Source organism: Pinus tabuliformis, chromosome 3_2, assembly GCF_031772625.1.
Source record: "Pinus tabuliformis cultivar Carrire ecotype Pingquan chromosome 3_2, CPIR1, whole genome shotgun sequence".
NCBI classification, from domain to species: Eukaryota; Viridiplantae; Streptophyta; class Pinopsida; order Pinales; family Pinaceae; genus Pinus; species Pinus tabuliformis.
In genome coordinates, this window is record NC_142302.1 from 396,789,215 (window position 1) to 396,816,145 (window position 26,931).

The following is a 26,931-nucleotide window of genomic DNA, read 5'->3' on the forward strand; positions in this document are numbered from 1 at the left end:
GGTGAATACCTGGAAAACAAGCACGGGACGCCTTCGGGCCGAACAGAGGGAGCTCACTGCAGCTGAAATTCCAAGTTATAGCGGCCGCAACTTCGAATTTGATGGCTGGAGGCAATTTCGCGGCAAACAGGTCGACAATGGCTGCGTCGTTTTCGCGTGAAAATGACCACAAACGGCTAGTTCGGGCGTTTTTAACGGCAAATTTGGAAAAAAGGGTCACTGGCGCTTTTTCCGCCGATGACGTCAGCATGACGTCATGGCGGGCCCGGGTACGAAGGTGACGTGGACGCTGAGCTGGAGGCCAGCGTGGCTGGGTGAGGTGGCAGGCGGATGCGGTGGCAGGGCCACGGGGCGCGGGGGCGGATGGAGTGGCATGACATCATATTGACGTGGGCGCTGACGTGCGGGAGGGGTGGTATCAGGGAGGCGGTAAGCGGTCTCCCCGCACCGCTTTTGGTGATAGGCAGTATCGGGGAGGGGGGCTCCGAACAACCCCAACGCGTGCCACGCGTCCCGGGTACGACCCCCAATACCGCCCTTCCCCGGACGTTAAAGGGAGGCAGGTCGGGATGCGAGATCAACCACCCACCATTGGATCGGGGGCGGTGGCCATCGGACGGCTGGCGGGTACTGTGGTCAACGGCGCAGGTTTGGGTTGGGTCCCGCCCGACCATTAAAATATTCCATTTAATATTTTGGGCGCGGGACTATAGGTTTAAGGGTTTTTTGTGGGTTTTTTCGGGTTTTTGGGTTAATCTGTAGGAAAAAAGGGTTCATAGTGGGTTTGAGCAGAGGGAAAGGGGTTTTTTGTGGAATTTTTGAACAGAGGGGAGGTGAGGGCTTAGGGTGAGGTTATTATTCTAACCAGAGGTTAGAGCAATCCCATGACAGGGTTGACCATAGTCCCTGGTGGACTAATGTCTCCCTTTAACAACTTATTTAGCTATAGTGCTAACAAGGGGGGATATTATACCTGTTTTGGGGTTTGTACACCATGGTGTTACAATAGTAGGGAAAGTGGAACATAGGGGATTTAGATAATAAGAAGTTAGGGGTTAATATGAGGGGGGGGGAAGGGATGAGAGGGTGAAACACTAAGTTTATATGAAAACAACTTATTTTAGAGAGTAGATCAAAATAAAAAGATTTTTAGACAAGAAATGTGGCTCTTTTCAAGAATAAGAACCAACATAACACCTTAAAAGATTTCACGAATCACATCTGATGAAGGGATGTTAATAATGAAAGTGAAAGGGGGTAAAAGGAAGTTAGACATGCTCCTTTGCCTTGCTGTAACATGATGGAGAAGGGAAGCTTCTCTATCCACTGATATTCCTTTATAAACATGTTACCAATCAATCAATTGAAAGGAATGACATTTCTGCAACCCCATCTCCTTACCCATCTACTTGCCCAGCATTTTTTTTTTGTTTCTTCATGGAGGGTGCACTTAGAATTGCAGACCCTTATGTGCCTTTTGTTTTCTCTTGGCTTTTCTTTTGATTTTCTATCTAGAACTACCCTTATTGCTTCCAAGGTCCCAGATTAAGCAGTTGGGAGCCTTACTTCTCTACCTAGCTACTTGTCTGCCAAGGTTAAACAGTTTGGACATACTTCTTTCTCTATTCTACAGTAGAAAATTGAAACATGGCAGGATCCAGATTAGGCTGTTGGACCATCCATCAAAATTGAGTCAACATCAAGCTATGTACACATGTTTTCTCTTGGAAATATGGGATCTTTGCATCACCAAAGCAAAGCATATTTGGACCTTTCTTTGCCAATCATGAAATATGAAACTTATTGGTATAGGTAGCTAACAGAACCTAAATTTCCTTGGGACTTCATGCACCATAATTCATTTTTTCTACTTGAAAAAAGTTTGTACCCACTAGCACACCAACCCTGGGTATATGCACAATTGAGTCAAAAGATTTCCTCCCATTAGGAAAGGAAGATTGGTTCAAAAATACCATCCCAACACCTGATGCATTTTTGGAAGGGAACATGTCAAATATTTCACCTGCCATGAAGGTAAATATTTCAAACAAACCTAGAAAGGTCAAAGAGATCTCCCTAGGGGCAGCATGCTCTCCAGACGAGATAATCACATACACATCCTTGTTCTAAGAATAGAGGCATATCTTTTAGTTGGATAACTCTGACATGCCATGCATCAATCCCACCATTGTGGAACATCATATTGACATGTGGCATGATGATTACCTAGTTAGGAAAATGAAACGTTAGCTTCACTCATTCAATGAACCCATCAAGTGCACCTTCCTGTGTTTTTGGTACATCCTTCTTTCCAATTTGCATATTTTTATAGATGGTTGTTTTCACTTGGGGTATTTGCTTTCAAAGTTGCAGGATATCAATGCCTTCATAGAAAGCTCATTCCCCTAGTGTAAATTGACAATTAAGGTATCGTACTCGACTCATCATGATAGGCTTCCTCCACTACCTTGCATATCCTAGCATCACATCTCTAATATTAACTATAGGGTTAATTGTCTCAACCATGCTCACCATCCACTTCTACCTGCACATCATAGGTGTCCAGTCGGTCGATAGAGACCCACCTGCATGGATCACCTCAGTTCATAGTCCCCTTCAAAATATTGGTATCCATGTTCATCTCCCAAGGCTTGGGAGTCATTTTACACACATGTATTGAAGATCAAATTCATACATATCTTCTTTTCATCTTTCTTTCCTCCCCTACTCCCCAGTCGCCATGTTTGATCATAGATGGATTGAACTACATGCACCATTGCATACTATAGTGGGCCTACCATCCACCCATATTACGATATCCCATTTGAATCACTTCATCTACCTCATCAACCCCACATTGAGACTAGCCAATCGGTGCTCGGCCCTGTGCAAAAAACACCTTACCTCCATCATCATGTCGGTCACCCTTTTTTATGGTGCACCCATCTCTGTGTATGTACATCCAAACAACCTTTACATTCTTGTGGAAAGTGTACAAGGATATTTAGGAAAAAGTCCCCCACCCATATTTTCATGTATTTTACTCGGTTGAAGTTTCTAGTCACCCTTGGTTAGAGCTCGCACATCCCCCATAGTCATTTACCATATTCACACCAGTCTGAACATACTTACGCCCACCCTGTAAAACTTATTGAATAGAGGGCCATCCCTATCAACAAAAGTGTTTCGATTGTCACCATTTTCATAATAGCTCTAACCTTGAGGTAGTTGTCCATATCCACTCATATCTTCAAGTGTCATTATCATGCCTTGTTTGACCCACACTATTATAGTATGTTTACACCTTATATTCATTCCTCTTCACAGTATGTCAAGTAGTTGATGCTTCTTTCCTGTTAGCTCAAACACTCATATTCCAGGATCGAGGTAGTGGAATGGATACACCCCCCTTGAAGGGATACCATCAAGTGTCACAATGGGGATGACTATTTCCCACTGACATCATCCACCCACTTGAAATTCGACACCAACACAAGTTTTCATGTCAAGGTGGTATCGTACTTAATGATCGCTGCAATTCTTTCATTAAGTTGAAGACCCCTGCACCACTAAGAACCTCTTTCAACAGTTCTTACATCATGATACTAGGGAGGTACCCAAAGTAGAAGATCCATGCATACCTTAGCACTTAATTTAGCAATACTTCACCTTTTTTATGCACGGGGGAACCAAATTCAGTGTATTTGTCGAAGAGATTCTGTTGAGGATGTGAGTAGTTATCATCATCAACCATCATCATGTTAACCACCATAATGTTGACCAGATAGAACCATCTCCTATCTGATTGTAATAATCCCTCACTTATCATCACAATGAGCATGGGACATTCCCACCTCATATCGACACTTTTTTACTCTTTAGGTTTCCTTAAGAGCATGGTTATCTTTTATACTCAATTAAGCAGTTCCTCTACTCATCTCCATAACAAGTTATCCTCTCCCTCAAAAATTTGATCAGATTCTTTATCAGAATAGAAAACATGATGTATTTTGGCTATACGTTTTATCGTAATCTAATACCTCAGGGGGGGGCACTGGTAACACCAGAAGAACATACAAATGTTTTCACAATCTAGAATACGCTAAATTACATCCAATAGAATGCACAAGTGTAGATTTTCCAGTTGAAGACGTCATGAAGTTTTAAAAATTTAATCTCTCCTAAGGTCCAATGTTTATAAGGCTAAAAAATGAGGACATCGTGCCTATTTCTTCGATAGCCAAGCACCACATGAAATTTTATTTGAAAGTCATGTGGTTGAGATAATGGATGACTCAACGAACTTGGGACCACTTCACACACCTAGAGGCGATTCCCTGACAGGATCTCAGTCCAAGACAATTGAACTCGAATCACCTTAAAGATATGTAACCCTCAGTGGAATCATCTTGTACTACTCATGAGTCATTGTCATGGATGAATGAGGAGAGGGAAGATGGATTCAAAAATTCTATATAAACAAGTTGTCGTTGAACCAAAATAGGAGACATTGTTATCCTGGTCAAATTGCAATCAGAGGAAACCAACATTCCATTGTTGAAGCCAAATAAAGTATGAGCACAAGCATGTTTTCCATATTTCTTATAAGAAATTCATCATCTTAGTGAGAAGAGAAGATTCCACCATTGGAGGGTATTCGTACATCTTTGAGAGAGAGGATAAGCTTGCAAATAGATTGAGGAAAAGATCCTCCCTCCTAGGGATGTTTTAGCACCATAGCTCAAAGGATTGACTTCAAGTGTTTAAGATTCATCTATTACATTCAAATTATAATACTAGTAGTCAATAAAGGGAGATTTTTCCATAATTTTGTTGACTTGTTTTCTCCATTGATAATTGTTTGTGTATTTATCTCTTCCTTTCAGTTTATGTTTGTATATGCTTTGTTTTCACTATTTGTAATCATTTTATTATCTATGTTTGTTCACTAACAAAACCAACTCCATTTATGATCTGTTCTGGGGAACAACCAACTGCTAAGGACGTTTCTTTTCATACACCATTGCCACAAAAATACTACCACAATATGGTCCAAAGAATTTAGGGTTTCTGCATGATCTATAATTCAATCTCAAAGAGGTGACCTAGGGAAAATCGTTATAACTTTCTCTATAAGCATCGAATTTGAATTTCTTAAAAAGTTACTGAAAACACATGGACTTTAGTTTATTGTGTATCATTTTTAGCAATGAATGTTTAGGAAATGACATGTCACATCCTATACAATTTCTCTCTACTAAACTAGTCTATAATAAGGTGATCATGGGATATTGGGCATAATATTATCTCGGACAATCCAATCTTGGTATTACTTGTCGAATTGGAAAGAAGATTCAAAAGGCATAGTTAAGCATAGATATCATTTTTTTATTCCATAATTCCTTGAAAAAACAAAAGATACTGCAAGTAAGAAACCAGAAAGCTCTATTATGGAACCTGAAGAAGAGGAACAAATGAAACATGATATATCAAAATTAAGAGACCAAGTGGAACAAAATTTTCTCTCTTAAAAAGTAACAAAAAATGAATTTGAAGAGATGGTGAATGTTAACATAGATGGTATAAGAAGGGACATGGGATTTTTGAATGATGTTTTAAAAGAAGAAATGGAAGAAATGATGAATGCCAAGATAGAAGGGTTTGATGAAGGTTTGGCAAAGTTGCTAGAGGAAAGGCTTCCTAGTGGTGATAAGGTAATCCATGAAAATCATGATGAGGGAAAAAGAATATGAATTATGATTTTAGAAACTCCAACATTGGGTTTAAGATCCACCAAATTCCAAAGATCAATATGAGGAAGTTTGATGGGAATGATTCTATAACATGGATACTAAGGATGAAGCAATATTTTGATCTGCATGATGTGTAACACACGAAAAAGGTATACATTGGATATTTATATTTAGAAACCAATAAATTTCTATGGTATATAAGGATTTATTATAACAAACCACTTGTCACTTGGTCAATTTTTATGGAGGAAATCATAGCACATTATGATGATACAAAGAGAAACACCTCCTTTAGCCAATTGATAAATCTTAGACAAAAGGGTTCAATGGAAAAGAACATTGAGGACTTACAAAAATTGAATATTAGGGTAACTGATATTCTAAAGGAGGGTAGGATTGATGTCTTCATATGTATAGTAAAGGATAACATCCAACATGAGGCTTTCCTTTTGGAACTGTATTCATTGAAGAAGGCGTTCAGGGTGGAAATAAAATTTGAAACAAAAATTATGGCAACAAGGAAGTCTACCAATGACAACTATAAACATGTAATTATTTCTTCTCCTAGCCTTTCACAACCTACAAGGTTCACACCACAAAAATTAGAGGAAAAAAGAGAGAAAGGGATTTGTTATATTTGTTATAGAAAATACACTAAAGGTCATAAGTGTGATAAGAATAAATTATTTGACATAGATTGTGAAGATGAGGAAGAAAAGGAACAAGAAACATCAAAAGATAAGGATATACACTAGGAACCAACCCCATAGAAAGAAGAAATTAATTTGACCATATCGTTTAATGCACTGGGAGGAATTTCCACTCCTCAAACTCTTAATATAGAAGTATATATCAAGAAGAAAAAGAAAATAGTTTTCATTGATTCAGGTAGTACCCTTAATTTTATTCATTATAAGATAACCAATGAATTGAATTGCTTTCTATATCCAACAATAGAGCTTCAAGTGATGGTTGCAAATGGAGGAACTATAGATTTCTCTAGAAAGTTCCATAATATCAAGCTAACGATTGGGGAATATGTATTGAATAGTCTAATTCTTTCTATTCCAATCGGTGGTGCTAGTGTTATGCTAGGAGTCCAATGGTTATAATCTTTGGGGAAGATATATTTTAATTTTCTAGAACATTTCTTTAAATTTTTCTAGGAAGGAAAATAAATTGAATTAAGAGGTATCGTAGGGAAAACAGGGAAGGTAATAAACGCTAATGGCATTAAAAACATTTTGAAAAAAGAAAAATGAGGCGTGATTTCACAATTATGCTCACTGGAGGTTCAAACATAGAAATCATCCATTTCTCCAAATATTCGAAAAGTATCAAACAATAATTCCAAGGTATTTGATCCTCTCAATTTTCTCCCACCAATTCGTGGCTATGGTCATGCTATTTACTTTATTCCATGAAGTGTTCCTTCAAACATCAGGCCTTATATATATCCCTTTGCGAAAGGAGTGAAATTAAATGCATGGTTGAAGAAATGATAGAGGCCAGTATAATTCAACCTAGATGGTGTTCTTTCTTTGCTCTAGTATTTTTGGTTAATAAGAAGGATGGATCATGGCATATGTGTATAAATTATAGAGAGGTAAACAAGATCACTATTAAAGATAAATTTCCCATTCCTGCCATTGATGAATTGTTGGATGAATTAGATGGTTCAATTTACATCACCAAGTTGGATCTTCCTCCAGTATATCATCAAATTATAATGAAGACCGAAGACATCTTGAAAATACATTAATAACTCATGAAGGTCATTATGAATTTTTTTTCATGGCTTTTGGCCTCACTAATGCACCTTCCACATTTCAAGGTTTGATGAGTTCCATTTTCAAACCCTTTCTTACAAAATGTGTGTTAATAGTTTTTGATGATGTACTAATCTACAAAAAGTCTTGGAACTATCACCTTTAACATGTTTATAGGGTGCTCAAACTATTAGAGGAGAAACAATTATATGTAAAAACATACAAATGTGACTTTAGAGTACATGAGGTGGAGTATTTGGCTCATATTGTATCTCACGAGGTTGTTAAGGTAGGCACTAACAAAATTAAATCCATTAAGGAATGTAAAATACCGACAACCCTGAAGCATCTTCAAGGATTTCCAAAGTTGATAGGGTATTATCACAAGTTTGTTAAGGATTATGGGAGAATCATATTGCCTCTAACAACATTAAAGAAGAAATATGCATTTTCTTGGACTCCAGAAGAAGCTAAGGCCTTTGAACATTTTAAAGGGTGAATGTGCCAAGCACTGGTCTCAGGTACACCCAAATCAAAAAAACCTTTATTGAAGAATGCAATGCCCTGGGAAATAGAATTGATGTTGTTTTAACATACGAAGGAAGACCCATGATATTTCAAAGTCACCCAATCAAGGGAAAGTATTTACACAAAGCTATTTATGAGAAGGAAATGTTGGCCATACTACATGCACTGAAGAAATGAAAACCTTACCTAATGGGACGAAAATTCAAGGTAAAAACAGATCATGATAGTCTTAAATACTTTTTGGAACAAATATTATCTTTAGAAGAGAAACAAAAATGGGTCACAAAGATGTTGGGTATGAATTTGAAATAATCCACATAAAATGGAAGCAAAATGTTGTTGCAGATGCACCCTGAAGAAAGGATGATGATGTGGAAGAATTTCTATGTGCCATTTATATTATCCAACCTAGTTGAATAACTGAAGAAAAGGGGGAACAGAAGAATGGTGAAGAGGTATGGACACTCATTCAAAGCTTGTAACAAGATCCTAATACAATCTATTAATTTTATCTAGAAAAATGATTCATTATGGTAAAAAGATTGCTTATATCTACGTAAGAATTCCCAACTCAAACAAAACATTATTTTTGAATTGGAAATATCCCCCTTTGGAGGGCACTGAGGATTTATAAAAACTTATGACAAGGTCAAGAAGGAATTTTTTTGCGATTACCTTAAATCTAATATTCAAAATTTTGTGGCAGAATGTTTGGTTTACAACCAAAATAAAGTTGAGACAATTAAGACCATATGTCTATTAAAACCTTTAGTTATTCCAAGTCATTGTTCAGAGGAGGTCCCAATGGATTTTATCACATGTTTACCCAAGTCCAACGAAATAGTGCCATCATGGTGATAGTTGACAGACTTACCAAGTATACACTCTTTTGTGCATTACCTCATCCTTTTAAAGCCAATACAATGGATACTTCATTTATGGAAATAATTGAAAATATATATGGAAAACCAAAGATCATTGTAGGTAACAAAGATCCCATTTTCACTGGAAAGTTTTGGAAAAAATTGTTTTGTTGTCATGGTATTCAATTAACTCGTAGCTCATTTTATCATCCTCAATTTGACGGGAAAATTGAGTTATTGAACAAATGTTTGGAAGGATATCTTTTTTTCTTTGTATTTGATCAACAATCAAAATGGGTCAAGTTGTTACCTCTCGATCAACGGTGGTATAACACTTCCTTCCATATTAAAGAAAAAATGGCCCCATTTATACAATTTTATGGATATCATCCATTGTCTATCACATCATATTTCAAAGAAAATTCAAAGCTTCAAGAAATGGAAAATGACATCGAGCATCAACAAATGTTTTCCATCTCTTAAAGGATAAACTCACTCTGGCACATAATCAAATGAAACAATTGGCATATCATCATCATAGTGAAAGATTTTTTTATGTAGGCCACTTGGGTATTTTATGGCTACAACCATACAAACAAATGTCCCTCGAGAAATATAAGAAGGATAATAAATTATTACCCAAGTACTATGGTCCTTACAAAGTGCTGCAAAATATTGGTATTATGGCATGAAAATTGTAACTACCTACATCTTCTTGGGTACACCTAGGTTTCCATGTTTTATGCTTAAGTAAGGTTATCAACGACAAGATCCAAGTTCAAACAATATTTCCAGGACTTGTCGAAGAAGGAAAATCCATATTGCAGAATGAAGTAGTCATGGAAATAAGAACCCAACAACTACAAAGTCGATCAATTTTAGCGTATCTCATTAAGTGAAAGAACATACCCACAGAAGATTCCATATGAGAGAATGAGAATTTTATACAGAAGCATCCAAAAATACTCAAGCATTGAGGACAACACATTTTTTGAAGGAGAGGAGCATGTTAGGTCCCTATAATACGAGTGTACCTTGCTTACTATTATTGTTAGTGTAGCCCCATTATTGTTATTGTCGTGTCCATAGATTCACACTATTGTTATTCTTATGCACTTAGATTATTATTGTTATATAGGCTCTGATTATATTGTTACCCCCAAGGCCCTTATATATACAAAGGAGCTCTTATCATTTGTTTCATCCAATAATTGTTCATTTATGAGATGTAAAGGAGGTTTCCCCCTCAAAGAGGCTAATTTTCAAGTCATTGATCTCTAGTTTCTTCTCTTTTCTGATCTCGTTGCATAACAAAGAAATTTCATCTTAAGATCATCTATGGGAGTGAAGCTTTAACAAACTTGAGAATCACATGTTGCATTATAGATTAAATTTATAGATGCTTAAGTCTGTATAAGAGGGAGATAATATTTTCATATTCTAGTGGAGGGATTTTCTCTCATCTCCAACGGTCGTAGACTCAAAATCTAATCTCGAATAAAATCATATGATGTGTCATTGGGAAGGGGCACCCAAGACTTAGATAGGGAAAAAAGGTTGTAAGATGGAGGATAGGGAAGAGTAGAAATTTGAGAGGGAGATGGATTATGAAGGGAAAAGTTAACAATGGGGAGGGAGGGGACAAACCCACCCAGAGGAGGGGATTGGAGATAAGTAGTGACATGGGAGGGAGATTTAGGAAATGAGAAATATAAGAGGGAAGGAAATTAAAAATGGAGTTGGGGATGAGGTTGACCCATACCTTTCATAGTGGGATCTCCATTAGAGTATAGATGTTATTCAAATTTCCTTGCCTGACCAAATGGGGAATCTAGAGAAAGTTCCATTAGTGAAGTGACATATTCACCTCCAAATTCATGTCAAGAAGGTTCAATTTCTTATCCTTTTCATCTATCAATTTCTTATCGATTTTTGGGAGGATATAGTCGGGAGAAAAAGTAGATGCTTTCCTTGCACACCCAAAGTTCCCTAGATTTCCAGGTTGAACAGTATCTACTCAAGTGGCCATATGTATGGAAATGGGTGAATTTCAAGGATAGCCCTTTGTAGTCAAATATTCTCTTGTGGGAAATTTCTCCTACTTTTCTGGTGATGGAGTGCAAGAGTCTAGACAAGAGATTAATTCCTACTGGGACTTTGGGCATCCCCATGTATGCTGTATACTAATACGAAAGGTGAGCCTTGTAGAAAAAAACTAATGTATTACCCATATCGTTGAATAAATTAAGAGACCAAAAAATGAGAGGTGACCTTGGTAATCTAACCCAAATGGACATGATTGATAATTTTTCTTAGGTCGCATAAAAAATAATCGAACATTTTTCTCCATATAGGGCTTTTGAACCCTAATATTAGTCTCCTCCAAGAATTTTCTTTGTATCTTCCATTTATTGTGTGATTCTTCCCATCCATCATTTTGGCCAAGATCAAGAAATATTGAGTGTAACTAAGGAGTGGGAGGAAGTTTGACTTTTTCCACTTTCACAACACAACCATTGACATGTGTTTACTAAAAAATATCCCTACCACCAGTGAGTTATCCACCCTGTGAATAGCATTGAGTTGGATATCTTTCCCTCGAGTGAGACTAGGTTCCTCAAACTTGCATTTGACACATTTTTAGCTAATTTTGGGTGCTTGATTATTAGCTATAGCCTCCTATGTTAAATTTCTTGGGGTAAATTCCTAAGAGTTATGATAGATGTAAGTTGATGAGTAGGAAATGGTAGTAACTAGAGTAATATGATCATATCACTATGAAATAAACATGGAAGAGGAGGGACTGATCAAGTTGGTGCCATGAAGAGGGAAAAAGGCATAATCCTTGGCATAATTAAGATTGGATACTAAGCCACATTCCCCTAAGATGATAGGGCCTCTAATGATCATGTATGTGTCAGAGGGTGATGACAAGGGCAACACCAATGAAAGGGACCTGAAGAGGGAAATAATGAGAGGAACTATTGAGGGCTTCCGAGGGGGAGGTGATGGTTGAATTTTTTTTTGTGGGGGGAATCTCAGACCTAGGTTTCCTTCTGAGCATCTATATAATAGTCAACAAGATCCTCTTCGATCTCTGCATAACAAAAACCCTTGTCATGAATAATAGTGATATTCCTAGTGTGTTAGGGCTAGAAACCTTGTTGTAGAGGGACCCTACGTTCCATATAGAAATATTTTTCAAACAATTTGTATTCCTCTCTTTAGTTTTTGGTTTATTTTCATGTGGCTATTTTTTAAATTAAATGGAAGGAGATGCAACAAGTGTTTGAGGAGGCAGTGCATGTCTAACAGAACATATATATAATTAAAGTGGATATTTTATTTAAGGTCAACAATAACATTATTTTAATTAATATATAATTTTTAAATTTGATGTATCAACTCCACATTGGGAATGAAGGAATTACACTAGGATTACATATCTCGCTTAAATTAGAAAATGTGATATATATATATATATATATATATATATATATATATATATATAACAAACTTTAAACTACTTTATCTTTTCACTATATATAAAGTTGATATAAAATTGTGTTATTTAAGATGAACATTTTGTTTAATGTTTTGCAATAAATTTATTTTTGGTTATAAATGTGTGTGTGTCTATATATATATATATATATATATATATATATATCAATTTTTTGTTATCGCTCACATTATGCTTTTTATTTAGTGAGTATTTATTTCATATTATGTGCCCACACAAGTTTGACAATGAAAAATATTACACATTTCTTTTTACTGGGTTATATAATGCACCTCTTAACATGTAAATGACATATAAAATAATTAATAGCGAAAAAAATTGATAGAAAAACAAAAAAACTACCTATACAAAGAATCCATACTAAAATTTTTTGTAATTATCAAAATTTTCATGTTTATCCAAATTGATCAAGTACTTAACATGGATCATAACGTGTGATAATTAGATCAACTTAAAAACAAATCCATTCTTAATGATATCTTGAATTCAATTTTGTACAAGAGTGAGTGCAAGTTATTGATAGTAACCATGAGGCATTAATGGTAAAGCACCCATGGAAAAATATAAATACGCTAATTAGGAAATATGATTAGAGATACTTTCATAATAATTTTAATATGGTGTAAAATGATAAAACGTAGGAAATAGAATTAGCTTCCAAGATATGTACATATATATATATATATATGAAATTCAATTTTTTACACACCATCATAAACTCTAGTGCAAAATATAATGCATGTATTTACACTAGTACAATGATTGAGCTACCGAATGTTGAAATTTCCTTATATAAATTTTACAACAATTTTTTATGCGCAAATCACTAATTTTTTTAATTAATAAAATTAACAAAGTTATGAAATGAACGGAGAAGGTCAAACATTAATTAAGATTTTAGGACTTTGTGAAGTTTATTATTTTTTCCTAAAATAAGCGAAGACCATAAGATTTGTATAAACAAGTTTATATCTATATGTGTTATACTAGCATTTGCATCTTATGTTGCAAAGGAAATGCCGTAAGGCGTAAGGCATAGAGTGGAGAACAATAGCGACATGTGAATGGACATTGTTGAAAGCAAGGGTGGATGATAATGAGTTACAATTGCAATAGTTAGTTGTGTGTACTTTGAAAATGGATATTTTGTTATGGTCAATCTAATGCATCCATTAATTAGATGACAACGAAAAAGTTTCGAGCCCAAGCTGAACCAACACGAATCTTTTCTACAAGACTGAAATTGCCTAAATGATTCCTCAATCAATGGAAATAACTATTTCCCTCCTCTGATACCTAAAATACATTGTAGGAGAATGATTTTTCAAGTAACTTAATATAACTAGCAATTGCCCCAAAAGGTGCAAAGAGAGGCCGATAGAAATGTTAAATTGAAAGAATTGTATTTTGATTCAAAATAATAAATATTATAATAATTCAATCATTCAAACTAAACCTAGTCAATAAATTGCCTAAAATAAAATAAATCCTTAATCAAAATTATACAAATTATTATTCTTCGTTTCTCTCAATTATTTATTTAATAAAATCCAATCAATCATTCAAAATTGAGCACATCAGGCAGGCCAATCCGCTTTACCCACAATAAAACTCATTGGGATTTCAGATCCATAGGTTGAGAGTGAGCCCCCGCTTTGCCCACAATAGAACTCAATGGGCTTTCAGACCCATAGGTTGAGATTGAGCCCCAGCCTGTTGCTGCTGGTTTTGCTGGTAATTCAAAGGTCTTCTGAATAACATGATGTGTGGCTCAAGACGATGAATGGCATAGTGCACCCATCCATGAGACTGTTGAACTCCAATGGCTCGCCATTTGTTATGGACCAAAAAGAATATCAATTTGGTTAAAATTATTAATATGTTTATAATAATAAAAATAAAAAATAAAACAAACAAACAAATTAGCGCATTAAAAATGGCATTTGAAAACAAATTAGGTGTTGATTACCACATTGGGAAGTTGGCAAAACAGATGCATTTGCATTAAAAATAGCATTTGAGAAAAAAAATGTGGTGCTTACCTCATTGAGAAGTCAGTTCTTGGGAAGCAATTTGGCAGTGTCCGGAGGGAGAACCACATGTCAGGAGATGACACATAACGCCCAATCATCAAAATAATCCATTTGGGTGAAATAAAACCCCAATTACAGATATTTAACTTATACTTTGTTCTTGGCTCTGCAGTTAAATCATACTGGGTTAGTAACAAGACATGGTCAAGAAATGTTTCTTTTTTTCAATATGGAAGCCTGCAAGAAAGCTTAATGGAGAAAGAACCCAATCTGTATAAACCACAGGCTGCAAAATTCACAAAGAGCTTTCCCCTGTTGCTAACCAATCAAACCAACAGGAGTTCCTTCATCCAAGACATTGTATTTCTTCCTAAGGAAGTCCTCTTCTTAGTATGCCTGTCTTCTGCAAACTCCAATCTGATATCCCACAAATCATCCCCCAGCTGTTCATTCTCGCAACAAATCCATACACCAGTGAATGCCATCGAGTATTTACAATTTGGATATTCTACCCAACCACGAGCTGCAGTCAGATGCCAGGCTCCTCCCCCTGCAACCCACTGGTCTGCAACATCAGTTGCCCTAGTGGACACAACTAATTATAGCTCAGATTTACCAGAGATCATCACAGCAAAATTGGGTTACTTTGATCATTCCAGACCCATCAAATGGGATTATATGGTATATGAGAGCTTGGCCACAGAGAGGGATATTGTTGTATTTGCCAAAGGGATTAACAATAGACAAGGACTGAACATTGAAACCAAATATCTACGCTGCATATTCAACAATACCATTGAAACTATGGTCACACTCTGCACAAGTCTTTAGATGCGAGCATCCCAATGAATCAGTTCGTTATCAGCTCATTGCCTCCGAAATCATTCTCCGAATCCATGGGAAATCCATTCCTTCCGTCGCTTATAATGAAATCCCGCCATCTCATCATTCAAGCAAAAGTAGTACTCAAGATAATGCACAGAAAATGAGACTACTATGTGCCTGCACCATGGTGTTCAACGTTGCAAAATACATAAGAGAATGGGTTATCTACCATTCTCATTTGGGTGTGGAACACTTCTTTTTGTACGATAACAACAGTGAAGACGATCTGGCAGAAACTGTTGAAGGGTTACTGTCAGAAAATTACAAGGTAAGCAGGCATTCATGGCCATGGGCCAAGACACAGGAATCTGGATTCTCACATTGTGCTCTCATGGCAAAACAGAAGTGTCAATGGATGATGTACACTGACGTTGACGAGTTTGTATTTTCTCCTTCATGGCTAAAGCAACTCAAGGCCAATGCCAATATTGGGTACCCATTAAAGAATACTGCATCAAAAGCAGCTCTGAGGCGATTAGTAATAAATCTTAGTAAACCAGGGGCTGCATTGACAGGGCAAATTTCTTTGAGATGCAGAAATTTTGGACCCTCGGGCCTCCGGGAGCACCCGCAGAGAGGGGTTACTCAAGGGTACACTTGCAGGGAAAGGAAGCTGAAGCGCTACAAATCCATACTTCTTTTGGAAGCTGCCTCTACAAATCCATACTTCTTTTGGAAGCTGCCTCTCCTAAGTTGCTCAATGTAATACACCGCTTTCAGTTGAAGAAGGCATACAGAACAGTGTATGTGAAGGCCCAGAGGACAGTGATCAATCACTACAAGTACCAGGCTTGGAGTGAATTCAAGGCTAAGTTTCGGAGGAGGGTGTCTGCGTATGTCGTGGATTGGAAAGAGTCTAGGAATGTTGTGTCCCAAGATCGAGCTCCAGGCCTTGGCAACAGGGCCATCAAACCCCATGAATGGGAGAATATGTTCTGCCATGTGAATGACAGTGCATTGAAGGAGTTTACAGGTAGAGCGTTTTCTTTGAATAATAAAGAACCAGGCTCCAAATTACAGTGGCAATGAAGGGCAACTGCAATTGTATGTATGTATAGGGTTAAATCAATAGGAGGTTGTCAATGATAGATGTAGTATGCGGTTCGTTGAGTGGATCTGAAAGTCCACCATCTAGCCAAAAAGCAAAACAAATATTTTATTTAACAAAAAAAATAGCGCAAGCTCTGACATCATTTAAATATTTAAATGGAGGTTTTGGCACTAATATAAGAGGTGAAATCATGGCATTTTGGGGTTGTTTTGTTTGCCAAATAGAAACATCTGCATATCGTCAACATTTAGATTCAAAACTTCCATAGCAAAAATACAGGGACACTCTGCATTTGACCCACCTCTATTAAGTTTATGGAGATTCCAAAACCTCCATAGCAGAAATACAGGGACACTCTGCATTCCACCCACCTCTATTAACTGGATGGATTAACAGGATTAAACATGTGCTGGCCTCTCTCTCTTCCTACTCCATGGCACATGTATACAGAGAGGACAACAAGGATGCAGACAGACTGTCTAATGGGGGTCTACAAGGACAATATGGTATCATGTATTACAAACTAATAATAGATCATCTCATTAGAGAGGAAGGCGAGATCAACTTGCCATAAAAATGGATCCTGTTTTACTAGTTTTCTAATCTTTAGCCAGCATTCTGATGGGCTGACAGATGCCACAGTTTTTTGCTCTGTTTTTGCATTTTTGGATTTGTGTTTCAAGGATTGACTAAACCAGATGTTATATTCAGACATACAAGCATGCATGTTTGTATATTGATATGTCTATCTTCTCTCAGTTGTATGTATTGGTGCACATCTTATTCTCTGTTTGGCCAATCAGTCTTTTCTGATATGTTCTCACTAATAAACTTTTAATTATATATATAAAAGTCAGCATTTTTCTTCTAAAAATCTATTAAAAGAAAAATATTCTTTTAAAATCAAACTGTGTCCACTCATTTATTTAAAAATCAAAATTCCTGAACATAATTAAACTAATTCAGAACAAAGCATCCAAACAAAAATAAAAAACTAATTCAGAACAAAACATTCAAACAAAAATATAAACCACCATTCCAGCAACCCCTACAGCATAATTAAACTAATTCGGAGCAAACCATTCAAACAGGGAACAGGAGAAAACCAGTAATCTGAATCTATACTAATCTAATCCCACATACTTTGTATGGACAGGACATAACTCGTGGAGAGAAAATCACTAGTCATCTGTATTATTTATTGGAAGTTATCCACTCAAAACCATATCATAACTTAACCTTTACTACTTTCTCTTTGGTTTCCATGCTTTCCAGAAGTCTTATAAAAAGCGTTTACGTTCACTTGAAATTTACAGAGTGTCTAATATGTTCCAAAAGCAAAATAATTAGTACCTTAGCCATATACTCGTAAAGGAATTGCTCAGTAGGAATAGCCAGAATGACCCACTGACATTAGTTCGGCCAGATGCAATGCACCGCCTTTGGACAGTGGGATATCCCTTCTCTCCTGTACAGATTTTGATATGGCTAGATATACAAATACCCTACCTCCTTCACTTGGCAATGGCAAGACTCTAGTAAGTCGCCTTCCGTTGTTAAACAAGTACTCAACAGAATCACCTTCTGTACTAAAACCTTTCTCTGCTATGCTGTAAAGATGATCTGCAATTAACACCAGCGAAATTCAGTAACAATTGGATATCTGGTCATATGCCAACATATTGCAGGAATCATGGATAGTATTCAATCCTCCTTACCTACAAAGAGGGGATCATCCTCTGCCATCTTGCAAAGTTGGGTAAGAAAAGGACCATATATGGAGGGGTTGTCCACTCGGCCTATGACATATGATTGACAGGGACAGACCTTCCACACCAACTCAGAGCCTCTGCTCTGCATTTTATGCCTTACCACATTCTTTATAAAGTCCTTGCTACTATGCTAGTAAGTTTCTCTAGCAGCAACTCCAGAGTCTGTAACTCCAAAGTTTTTTATGTTACTTAGCCCAAATAATTAAAACAAAAAATGAATTCAAGCTTTCTGAATCATAAAGTTTCATAATCTATGAATGCACACCTTTTTTGCTGAGGGAATTGATGCGATCCGATTGGGCAGCTGCAGCCCTGGGAAGCTTTAGAACCAAATTGCACTCATCCTCCAGGAGGCATTGAGAAGTCAATTTCTCAAGGTCTACAGTGACAGAAGGAACCATCTTGACAATCTTATCAGACTCCCTTCTCTGGTTAATCACTTCAACTTTAACAGGACGAGAGAATGTGACTAATTCATCTTCTTCATCAGACTCTACATCTTCCTGTTTCAAGAAACAAAGATTTTGTTCTAAGAACACACTCTTAAAAATCCCACAGAAACCATTACCCAAAAGAGTTGAAGGGTATATATACTCACCTGATCATCAGTAGGGCAAGAATCGATGATTTTGATATCTCTGGAGAAGCCAGTGTTTACATTGGTTTGCTTCATGGCCACCAGGTGACAGGTCTATGGCATAAAGCTTTCCTGAAGGGTACTTGACAGATTTAATTGAACCCAAACATCAAAATTGTTATGTCCACACAACGTGGGAGCAGAACTGATATATACTGATCTGTTCATAATAAGTCCTATCTAGCAGTAAATAAAAATCAATAACTGACCTTTGTAACCGAAATATTTACATCAAAAAATCAAATATCTTACAAACTGTTAAAATAAGGGTAGAGAAATATAAGCTGTAGCTTGACACAGAGGAGAAACACAAAGCATCACATATCTATAAAAGAGTGGTGCTGGAAAATTTGGACTGTCCCATTCATATGTTCTGTGACCTGCCAATGCTCATAGCCTTTCTAGCACCTTCTTTGGATAGAAAATTTGCTTCATGGTTCCTTTCCCTATAGATATGACAGTAGAATATATTATTAAAAGCTTGTTTAATCTGAAGAATTTCTTCTAGAATGGGAAGGTGCGTGGTTGTGACATCTTTGAACTTCATTAAACCAATTAATCACAGTTAAAGAATCCCCAAAGACTAGAAGAGAGAAACAATCATATTCTAGAGCCTAGCAGAGTAGAATCTTTAAAGATAGAAGTTCAGAAAAATTATTAGATCCTTTGCCTAGACCAATTTTTGACTTCATGAAATGATGTTCATTTATGAAAAGAACGAGGCCACCACCACAACTACTGTCCTCACTTTGAAGCACCGTCAAAATAACACCAAGGAATGTGTTGATTGATCTCTTCTTCAATGATATTGCGAGGCACGTGAATAAAGTCTTTTGATGGAAGGAGAGCATAAATTGCACACACTTCAGCTCAATAAGATTGGGTGCGGATGAGGAGTCCCTAAAAGTTGCTTTGTTCTTGGCAAGCTAGCCCCCAACAAATGAGGGGAGAGATGTTTCTGAGGGTCTCGTTGTTTAACGAATCCCACCGCGACTTCCAAGCCTCAATCAAGCTATTGTTTCCTCTCCAGAAACAAGTGTGAGATAGACTCTTCAACATTTTTACATAAATTACACATGTTGGGACCTTCTTTTTATATTTTTTGTAATTTGTCCCAAGTTGTCACTTTGCTTTTTAATAAACACCATAGAGAAAGTCTTGACTTCTACTATCTGGTGACTGTATCCTAATTTTGGGGTATATACCCGAGAAGGAGAGTGAACCCAACACAAAGGGTCCACCCTATCTCTTTTTCTGACATTTAACCTTCTGAGAGAGACAATATAATCCTACCACATATCGGCATGCTCTCCTTAAAGGCCCAAATGAGCCACATTCTGCCAACCTTGCCACCAGAAAGTAGTCCAATCCTCATCCACAAACCTGATTGTGGAAAACTTTGTCGTGCTCATTCAGGAAAGCCACAAGATCCAAAGGAAGTCTAAAATTGGCTTGGCAGCCAACCCATGGTTCCAAACTGATATTAACTTTCTGCCCATTGCCCACCTTCCAAGTGAGGCCACCTCCAATAATTTAAATGAAGCTATAACAACTTTCCAGATAATTGAAGAGTTTGGCACCATTTTATTCAGTTTTCTGATCCATTCATCAAGCTAGAGGGGGAAATGTATTTCCTGAAAACTACCGATGTCCACAGGCTCTCTGTGGAGAGAAGTCTCCAACTCACTTTTGACGAAAAGGTTTTTGAAAAGATAGAAAGATGTTTAAGGCCCCATACACCCCATGATTTGGGCAAAGCATGAAGTATCCCTGAGAGGCAGACATGCTATATTTTGTTGCGTTTAAATTCCCTAAGAGATGCACGGTCATTTCTGTTTATGATACACCTCCCATGAAATTAAGTGGAACTAGCAAGGTGATCTCTATAGGATTGTAGACTCAAGCATTGAAAAACAGATCAATGAGATCACGTTTCCTCAGCAGCTCGTAATCTGAATGACAAATGAAAAAGAAATAGATATTTCTCTTTACAACAAGCCACTATTCCATTCTGTCTCCTCTTACTTCAGACTTTATCTCACAGTAATCTGATTTGGAAGGCCAAGTCAGAGATGGACATATGCAAGCATTCTGAGCAAGACAGGTACAAATACATTAAACTCAACAGATTGGCAGTTGCCTGGAAAGTACAGAGAACATTTTTTTCGATTCTGCATGGACAGGCAGTGATTTCAACGATATTCAACCATACAATAACTTCTATTTTAAATTCGATAGAACCAAATTGAGATAAATGAGAGCTTGATACATATTTATGTAAAATAGAGAAACCAAATAGCTAATCAGGATAGAAGCTTGGGGTTTTGTTGTATGCTGGTTTTGTTGTTGCTGTTTGAGTTGACTACGTATTACATGCCCAAGAAATGATGAATGGAAAGCAACAATTTAAAATAGGGCCCATTGAGACAATGTTTGGTCAATCATGCACTCTCTTTGGCTGCTTTCCTTCGTCTTTTAACTGCTCATCCTCGATGTAGATGCACGAAACCTATGAATTTTCTTTCCCCATCAAGGCCAGCCTATGATTAATTTTAAATATATTCCTCTTGTATGGGCTTAATCTCAAACAGCAAGAACAAATGACAACGGAATTGGCCAAATAGATATACCAAGCTAGAACAAACCTTTTTAATTCCCCAAAAAATCATAAAATTGGACAAATTACTTATCACTGCTTCTGTCCTGAATCTACAGACAGGTACTGAAAGCTCCTCAGTGAATCCTCAGGCGTGCCCTTCATTGATGCATTTCGAATACCAAATATCTTTGACATAGCAATGACAACATCATAACCAAACTCAGTGACCCTTTCATAGGAATCATTGTCTCCAGCAACACATAATGAAGCCTGGTCAATCACCTCACCTGGCCAATAACACGCACAACAAATTCGCTCCAATGCGCATAGTGGTTTGGCCCTCCACAACCCTCAATTTCTTACAACGATTCAACCTCAATTTTCTCCAAAGATTCGGCCTTCAAAAACCCATGAATTTTCACAATGATTCGGCCTCTAAAACCCATGAATTTGTACAATGATTCAGACTCCAAAGACCCACGAATTTGTCCAGTGATTCAGCCTCCAAAAACCCAAGAATTTGGACAGTGATTCAGCCTCCACCTACGCATTTGTACAGCGATTCGGCCTCCAAAGACCCACGTATTTGTACAGTGATTCAGCCTCCAAAAACCCACGAATTTGCACATTGATTCAACCCCTTAAAACTCACGAATTTGTACAGCGATTTGGCCTCCAAAAACCCATGAATATGCACAGTGGCTCGGCCTCCAAAAATCCGTGAATTTGCACAGCTATTCAGCCTCCAAAAACCCACGAATTTGGCCACTGCGAGTATCACGGATTCGGCTCCAGTGAATGGCAGACTTGGCCTCAACAATTAATGGACGCGGCCGTCACAAATTTGGCCCTTCTGAACCCTCGAACTTGGCTTGTACAAATACAACAAATTAATCGTGTGATTCAGCCTCCAAAAACCCAAGAATTTGGACAGTGATTCAGCCTCCAAAGACCTACGCATTTGTACAGCGATTCGGCCTCCAAAGACCCACGTATTTGTACAGTGATTCAGCCTCCAAAAACCCACGAATTTGCACATTGATTCAACCCCTTAAAACTCACGAATTTGTACAGCGATTTGGCCTCCAAAAACCCATGAATATGCACAGTGGCTCGGCCTCCAAAAATCCGTGAATTTGCACAGCTATTCAGCCTCCAAAAACCCACGAATTCGGCCACTGCGAGTATCACGGATTCAGCTCCAGTGAATGGCAGACTTGGCCTCAACAATTAATGGATGCAGCCGTCACAAATTTGGCCCTTCTGAACCCTCGAACTTGGCTTGTAGAAATACAACAAATTAATCGTTCGGCTTCCTACGATCAACGATCAGATTTTGTTTAATCGTCTAACACCATAAATCGACGATCAACAATAAGACACGGAGTCGGCTGGGGCTATTCCTTTCAAAGGGAAACGCCTTACGGCGTAATTAGTGATGGAAATAGGTAAACTATTCAAAAATAATGGAAAAACGAGATATATTAAAAGAAATTTAGGAAAATGAAGGTTATATTTTTCGTGAAAAAACTAAATTCGAAATGACCAATTATGAAAACAAGTTGGAAAGTAAAATTGCATTCACCCTCTATGAAAAAATGAATTTCCAATAATGCACATGCATTATAAGATATGCTAGCACTTTAGAAACCTGTACAGATTTATAGAAACCTGTACATATTTATGATATGTATGTATTATAGTGTACAGTACTGTTATAGTTATTTTATTTTTTTTAATATGTAAATAGTTTTTGTTATAATATTGTCGGTTAATTTTTGTTTAGGGAATTTGATTTTTTCACTTTTCACCACTCAGTGTTTTAAAGGAACATTTTTCATCATCTATTAAAAATTATTTACATTTATTGATATGACATTTTTTAAATTTTTTTAATTAATCTATTTAACGAAAAAAATCATATAATCAATTTTTTTAATTAATGGATTTAATTAAAAAGGAAAGAACTATATACTAAATTTGATTTATAATTTTATCGAATTAAATCTTATCATCCACTTAACAATTATTAATAATTAAATTAAATTTTTAAAAATCTTATTCCAAAAGAAACCTATTTTAATTAAACTTAAAATTCTATTAACAATATTCCAAAAACAACATACTTTAATTAAATTTATCGTAATATAAAAATGCTAAAATATTCTATGGTTAAGTTTAAATCTATTGATGAATTTGATTAAGTTTAAGCATATTGATGAATCAATTTTCTCAAAGCTAGTAATAAAATTTTGTTATTTGTGGTTTAGTTTATGATAGGAATTTGACACTCATAAGAGGTAGAATACTTTTGTGATGGTACTTCTTTTTGTAAATTTCAATTATATTAATTCCAAAAAAACATATTATATCAGAAAAACAAAAGCTTCAAAGACTATATACTACAATCCTCGTTTTAATAACTAGGGCGATTCTTCATTTTTTTTTTTCTCTCCTATGAACATCAATCCATCCTACGAAGTCATCCATCATAATAGAGGATAATAATGCTTCTTCATTTTGGTGAGAAAGTTCGATAGAATATGGATTGGCTAAATTAGATAGATCTTTATCTCTATCATAAGGATCATGCTCACAGTTCTGTTTCTTGCCACAAATTTCAGGCACAATTATGGTTGATGATCCCTCATTGTCCTTTGGCAAAATATTTACTGCAATTCAACTAGGGGTTCTTGATTTTATCAAAAATTTATTCAATAGTTTAAAAGAACTGATATTGAAAAAAACTAGAGTATCAACACATTTTTGTAAAATTGGTCAGTTAAAACTCTATTTTTTGTTGTAAAAGACAATAAATTCAGGCACAGTTTACAAATAGTTGCAATTGAATTTTCCAAATATGAAGGAGGCTTTTGTCCAGAATGGATCCGTTAACAAAAACCTCTCTCACTATTTACACACATGTCATATTTTGAAATATTATAAGGTATATTTGAAGTCTAGTTTTCAGGATTTTGCAATTGTGTTTTAGATATTGCTTTAAAAAGTCTGTTTTCCAACAATTGGAGATATATTTTGGAAAAACCAGAGAGGTTTTTGTTGAAAACACCCCTATCAATAAAAAACTCTCTCATACCTTTCACATCTATCATAGTTTGAAAGATTTTAATTTACCTTTGAAGCTTATGTTTCAAGAATTCACCCGGATTAATATTTTCTATTTTTAGAAAAAAACTTTATCAAATTTGACTTGGGTGTCACCTCATCAAATTCGACTTGGGGATCTTTAGCTTCAACCATAAATCCAACAACAACATGATCTTCAAATACACAATATTATTTCTTTTGTTTTATAATGGAACAAATGTAATGTATTTAGTTTGGATTAGATATAAACTATTTTATATTTAGCAATGTGTAATTAAGCATGAACAAGAAACTTGATTTAATTTGTAATGTTTTCTATAGGGACAACATCTGTAAAATGAAGAAGGGTTGGAACTTAAGAACCCTTTGGAGCACATTCTATCAGATTTTGTTTGAGATTAATAAAGCTTGACAAGATAGAGCATGGAGTTTTGTATTGTCAGTGATTCATGTGATGTATTTTTCAAGTCTTTCCTTTTCCTTATGTAATTGATTTCTTCTCATTTATACCATTTGAATGTGTGGCCTCTTAATATTTGGATAGGATTAAATGTTACAGGATTCACCCTTGTTTTAGGTGATTTGTTCCATAGATATAAATATTTGCGCCCCTGTCCTCTAATGTTTCTCTTGGATTCATCCTTCATGCTGAATTGGAGTGGATTGTTTTCTCTCTTCAACTATCAACTACAACAAGTTCCAATTGTCTAAGGAAAATGTGTCAACCCTGTCTCTAAGATCTGCTTACTTCCCCACCATTTTCTTGTCAATTTTCATTAACTCTCAGCTTATTCGACTCGATTACCCAATGTTTTCTTCTCAAAATCCAACAAAATTTATTTCATCCAATCAGATCTAGCCATTTTTCTAAGTATATAACCAATCAGATTTGATTGAGTTCTATATGGGACCCCCCTTCAAATTGAAAGGGATAGATTTCAATTCAAAATATTGGTTAGAGGTTACCTTAGAGATTTTCCCTTACATCCAGGGTTTTCTATAAGAGATAACATTTTTGTGCCATTTTTGGGGAGGCAAAAGCTTCAAGAAAATATCTCGGAAGAACGTCAATGATCAAATTTGAATTTTTATGGTGAACATAGGTAAAACACAAATAGGTTGTGCACCATTCACTTGGAGACTCTATTGTCAAACAATAGAGAGTTAATAATTTTCATGGGGACTCCATTGTCCATAGAATTCAGAGCTGGAACTCTAGATCCAAAAGCCTAGTCAATTAAGGTGACAGGGTATGTTAAAATTCTTATTTCCATTCAAGGTTTTAAGGAATATAGAGAAAATTTTGACGATGATCAAATTGATATAGCTTTTTAAAGGTTTTTACCTATGTATTTACATTCATGCAAATTTTCTTTCGAGGATAATATCTCTTTTTTAGAAAAATTGGCTAGAGAACTTGAGAAGGTTATTGAGGACTTAGAGGCTCAAATAAAGTCCCATAATTTCCAAGATCATAACCAATCCTTTGAAAGCCTTATTCATCTAAAATAAAAGGAGTTGATTCGAACCTTTGATTTCAAGGTTGAAGAATGTTTTGTTTTTTGAAATGAGTTTTATAATTCATAATTGAAGTCATGGTTTAACATAGTGAAGAGATCTAAGAAATTCAATCATGATTATCTAATCATTCAATACATTGAGGGTGATCAGATAGATCATCAGTTTTATGATCCCATATTTGACTACATGTAGGTTTTTTTTTTTTTTCTGTTTGAATTTTCAACCATTATTTTCCTGTCGAGACAAATTACATCATGAGTTTCCTTTGCCACTATACTCTCCAGTTCTGATTTCGCTGAAGTGTGGTAAAAATCCATAGTATTTGAGAAGCTACTAGATTGGTTGCATTGGCATTTTTGTATTATTTGATTGATCAATTATTTTATCAGTTTAGTGTATGATGAGTGCGCAATACACTTGTTGGGCAAGCATTTATTTTCATCCTACATTTTTCAGTTTCAGTTTACAATGTATTGTATAGTTCAGTTTGGATTACACTTTCGTTTTCAGTTGTAGAATATGTGCAGGTTGAATGTTGCACTTGTTGAGTTGGGATCATCCCAATGAATCAAGATTATGGTCTATAGGGTTTTTTCTACCATCTATGATCTACAACATCCCATGGAGCAAGTTGTTATCAAAATTTTAGTCGATAGTTTTAAAGTGCTGAAAGTTTCAGTGTCAACATCGATCTATAAATAATAAAAATATTAAAGTGATGGTAGTGGGAGTGTCAACAACAATTTTTAATAAATATGGTTAAAGCATTGACAACCAGTGTAGCGACTCATTTTTGTAAAAATGGTCAGTTAAAGCTCTGATTTTTACTATATAAGGTAGTAAATTAGGGTGTGGTTTTGGAACCGTCATAAATTAATTTTCTAAATAT

At 36.1% G+C, this 26,931-nt stretch overlaps 1 long non-coding RNA gene and 2 pseudogenes across 2 annotated transcripts; 1 reads left to right on the plus strand and 2 right to left on the minus strand.

Annotated features, from left to right (window-relative positions):
- Positions 1-569: 569 nt before the first annotated feature.
- Positions 570-16,865, plus strand: LOC149181074 (glycosyltransferase family 92 protein RCOM_0530710-like; annotated as a pseudogene).
- A 728-nt stretch (positions 16,866-17,593) lies between these two features.
- LOC149181075 (uncharacterized) lies at positions 17,594-18,920 on the minus strand (annotated as a pseudogene). Its single transcript, XR_016256716.1, has 4 exons — positions 18,776-18,920; positions 18,443-18,680; positions 18,124-18,339; positions 17,594-18,028 (listed from the first exon to the last, which is right to left on the minus strand). The product of XR_016256716.1 is annotated as an uncharacterized LOC149181075 (transcript).
- Positions 18,921-21,449: 2,529 nt separating this feature from the next.
- On the minus strand, positions 21,450-22,794 carry LOC149181076 (uncharacterized). The gene is made up of 2 exons (XR_016257513.1): positions 21,701-22,794; positions 21,450-21,599 (listed from the first exon to the last, which is right to left on the minus strand). It is a non-coding gene; the product is annotated as an uncharacterized LOC149181076 (long non-coding RNA).
- Between the last annotated feature and the right edge of the window lie 4,137 nt (positions 22,795-26,931).